At 46.6% G+C, this 4379-nt stretch overlaps 1 long non-coding RNA gene and 1 pseudogene across 1 annotated transcript in view; one reads left to right on the forward strand and one right to left on the reverse strand.

The window, feature by feature from the left end:
* Positions 1-6: 6 nt before the first annotated feature.
* Positions 7-4379, reverse strand: part of LOC111817420 — a 27508-nt gene continuing 23135 nt past the window's right edge. The window contains exon 4 of the long non-coding RNA XR_002821625.1: positions 7-1800. This is a non-coding gene — a long non-coding RNA (uncharacterized LOC111817420). The remainder of the gene's footprint in view (positions 1801-4379) is intronic.
* Positions 3308-3757, forward strand: LOC101567889 (annotated as a pseudogene).

Genomic DNA, 4379 nt, shown 5'->3' on the forward strand with positions numbered 1-4379 from the left:
TTGGTTCAATTCAGCTGAGTGTAGCAAATTTACCACTAGGGAACTGCACTACACAGAGCCTTTGCAGAACACGTGAGCAGGGGCGGGACTGAGGCCAGCACAGAATTCCGTCCACCACCACCAGGGCTGGATGAGCACCTGGGATAGAAGGCGGCACTGGTAGCACTGGTTCAGTCTGTGAAGTTAAGAGCTAAGACTTGGACTAGGGAACCAGGACGCACCTGAGAAATGCCTCAGCAGACAGGGAAGGCCACGAGGGTGCTGAAAACTGTGATCAGTCATTTTCGCGAAGGTTAAAGCAGGGACTGAAGATCGGAAAAAGTGAGGTGTAAGTTCTGGTTCAGCCACAATCTTGCTGTTTCTGAGCCTTTCAGTCTTTCTGGACCTCTCTTCTGTCAAATGTAGGGGATGATACTAGATGATTCCTAAGGGAAAGAAAGATTCTCTACAGTCTTCATTCTGTGGCAGTGAGACAAACATGTAAAGAAACTAACTGTAGCATACTCGATATGGTAAGGCGCTGTGTAACTTGTCTGTGTGGGCACTACTTAGGTGCAACTAAGATTAAAGATGGAAGAAAGGCAGATGGTTGCCCTGAACACTGCCAGACACATAAGTAGGCAATGCTGAAATGGATTGCCATGTGGGACATCCTAGCAAGTCGATTTTGAGTCAGATTCTGTCCCTGCTTTGTGCTTCATTCTAATTTCTTTCATGAAGTTCTCTTATACAGCTGAAAGTCACCTTTTCTTCTCCTCAAAGATTACATATTTTGGAAGGGTTTTGTAAAAGTAATCAATTATATAAAAATTGCTCTAAAAGTATAAGTAGAAAAAGACTAAATATTGTTATAAAAGCTTACTTGTATTGTGCACATTTTTTCAAAGCACAGTTTTTTTTAACACAATCGCTTCTTAGCCCATCCTTTCCATCTGTCGACTCTACAGACTTCATAGAGTGACTTTTCTCTTCGTGTCCTTGTAAGTCGTAGATCTGGAAGGAAGCTGAAAACTTATCTGGATCAATTCAAATGGAGAGAAGTGATTTCTCCTAAAACCATCCAAAAGTAGCAGAACAAGGTGCAAATTGTAAGCCTTCATGTTCCATGAAGTGCTGTTCATGACTTCATGGAACCCATTTATTTGCTGACTGAATCACTGGATAAATATTTAAGTACTACTGTGTGTCAAGGCTTTTGCTGGGGTCTGGAGATAGAGCTGTGACAGTGAAACAGTTCTTCTGAGCCAAGATGGACAGTTGGTAGGGGAAGAGGCAAGTAGAGAGACGATTCTGCACACGCTGAATTCTGTGGGGATAAGGAGGGAGCGGTAGTGGATCCTGGAGTGGTTAGGAAAACACCCAGGAGGTGTAACCCGAATGCTGAGGAAGAAGGTTCCCTTTCCAGCCAGGGACACTGGTGAGGGTGGGGCCAGGGCCATAGCTCAGTAGAATAAGCGCTTGCATGGTAAGCACAAGGGCCTGAGTTCAATCCCCAGTTCTGAAAAAAAAAAAAAAAAAATCCAAAAAACCTGGTGAGGGTAGGAACAAGCATTCTAGGCAGAGTGGCAGTGTTCGGATCCACTGAGGTAGGAGGGCTGACCTAGTCTGCACATCTGCGTCTGGTTCCATGTGGCTGGAGCTGAGTATGTGACAAGGAGCATTAGAGGTGATGCTGTGAAGGTGACGCAAGGCCAGCTTATGAAGGCATTGGTTAAAAGCACATCCTGGAGGCTGGGGAGATGGCTCAGTAGAATAAGCGCTTGCCTGGCAAGCACAAGTGCCTAAGTTCAATCCCTGGTTCTGAAAAAAAAAAAATTACATCTTGAAGGGAAAGGCTTGAGGAGTTGGGAGCAGGACAGATACGGTCCAATTTGACTTTGGTGGGCTGGGAGTGGAGCTCAGTGGTACAGCACTTGCCTCACAGGCAGGAGTTCCATCCCCCATACTGCATGGGGAAAACAGATTACCCCTGCAAAGGAATAATGATCATCCTGACTTTAATGAAGAAAACAGATGGAAAATAAGTTCGAAGTAGAGGCAGAGGGACTGGTCAGGAGGCTGTGGCTTTAGTCTCTGGGATCAGGCCCACACAACAGAATCCCAAGGAGCAGTGCTTTGCACCAGAGAGGAGCTCTGGCCTGGCCCAAAATGGGCTGCACCCTTCTAGGGCTGGAGGATACAGGTCCTGTGCTGCTGCCTCGCTCTTCAGGCTCCAAGCCAGGTCCGCCAGCACCTCGGATGCATCATGGCCTGAGAGAGAAAGCAATGGAGGTGGGTGGGTGTCTTCCTTTAAGTTTATAACCTTATGTCTCATCAACTTGGATTTTCAGCAGGTAGGTGTGTTTCTATGGCCCGCCTGCGAGGGTGGCTAGGAAATGTGGCCTTCACTCTGTGAGGCCATGTGCCCACGTAAGCAACAAGGGCTGCTCACCAGAAGAATGAATTGACCATGGTGGGACTCCCAGAAGCTTCTGTCCTGCTCAGTGAGGAGAAAAAGACCTAAACTGGAGCAGAGGCTGTGAAAAAGGGGACCCGGGATGAATGGGTAGGGTGACTAGGGGTAGACTACACGGGACCCTGCAGCTTGGATGCAAGGGGAGGGCACAGAGTGCTGCCAGGAGGGACAGCAAGGTTCTGGCGTGGGCACTGGGGCCCAACACTGGCTGGGCATGGTAGCTTACAAGTGGCTGTTTGCTCCTGCAGGGTCCAGGTGACTGGAGGTTTAGTGCACAGCCCTTCACGAGCTTTCAGACAGGCAGGGTGGTTAGGAGGCCATTCTCCGCTTCCCAGCTGTAGTGCAGCCTTCTTGCTCCTGCGGTTGTTGTCCATGCGAGATCGGCAGCTAAGCGATAAAGGACAGCTCTTACTGCACAGCCTGCGCTGTGCCCTTTGACTTTGAACCTCCAAATGAGAGATCTAAATAAACTTTCTTCATAGGTGCCCTGCTTGAGGCATTTTGTTATGGTAACAAAAACCTGACTAATACACTGAGTAAAAGCAAAAAGAGCAAATAAAAGAAGAGATTTCTTGTGAAGAATATAATGTGAAGAATATAATTCAGTTTTCACAAGTCAAGTTTGAAGTGTATGTGGGACATTCAGACAAATGTCCGGTAGGCTGCGTCTGGAATCATCACCATTTATAGAAAATGTACTTAACATATGAGAACAGATGTGATTAGAAGCATCAGGGAAGAGAGGACGTATGAACTATGAAAAAGAACAGGATGGGAAGAGAAATCAAGTTTACAAAGACAAAAAAAAGGACGGTAACCAGACTCCGCGACCGTTCACACAGCGGACTGAAGATGAATGCCAGAGGACTTGGATCTCAGCTAAAGGACAGCATTCCAGTGACTGAACTTTCAGCAAGTCGGCCTTTTGAACGACATGATCTTCTTCGAAAAGGTTTTCCATGTGTGAAAAATGAACTGTTACCAAGTCATGCTCTTGAATTATCAGAAAAAAATTTCCAGCTCAACCAAGATAAAATGAATTTTTCCACACTGAGAAACATCCAAAGTCTGTTTGCTCCTCTTAAATTACAAATGGAATTCAAAGCAGTACAGCAGGTCCAGCGTCTTCCATTTCTTTCTAGCTCTAACCTTTCATTGGATATCTTGAGGGATAATGATGAGACTATCAGATTTGAAGATATTCTCAATGATCCATCCCAAAGCGAGCTCATGGGGGAACCACACTTGATGGTGGAATATAAGCTTGGTTTACTGTGATATATGTGTGTGCTGTTCATGAACAAAAGAGGGCATCGTATTGTAGTTGTCTTTTGCTATAATTTGATGTATACAACATTAAAAGTGGTGGCATCTGAAAAAAAAAAAAGACAAAAAAAGGGGGGGGAGTAGCAGTGGGAGGACAATGAAGTGATCCGGTGGCCAAAGAGAGAGATTTTCAAGAAGGGACAAGCCAGGGGTCTCCTCACTTTCCTTGTTACTGAGATGTAACACCCACAGATGAAAGGAGGAGAGGTTTATTTTGGCTCATGTTTTAGGGATTTCACTCCATAGTCGACTGGCTCCAAGGCAAGAAAGCATGGCCGGGGACAGGAATAGGGCTGCTCACTGCACGGCAGCCGGGAAGCACAGAGAGAAGGGAAGAGACCAGGGAAGGAAATAGGTGCTTCTAGGCCAGGCCCCAGTCCCTGCCTCCCTATAGCAAGCTGGCTACCCTGTCCCCATAGTCCAGTCATCTCCCCAAAGCCCCACCTATGAAGGCTGGCCAAATAGCTCAGCAGATTAAGGATTTTTTTTTTGTTGTTGTTCCTCGAATGCCTTCAGGGCACTTTTGGCCAGCGGGAGAGGTGTGAGGTTCGAACTCCAGCAACCTGAGGCTGACAGCTTTGTGGAAGCAGCCACTTAA

This window comes from Octodon degus, unplaced genomic scaffold (assembly GCF_000260255.1).
Source record: "Octodon degus isolate 3935 unplaced genomic scaffold, OctDeg1.0 scaffold00057, whole genome shotgun sequence".
NCBI classification, from domain to species: domain Eukaryota; kingdom Metazoa; phylum Chordata; class Mammalia; order Rodentia; family Octodontidae; genus Octodon; species Octodon degus.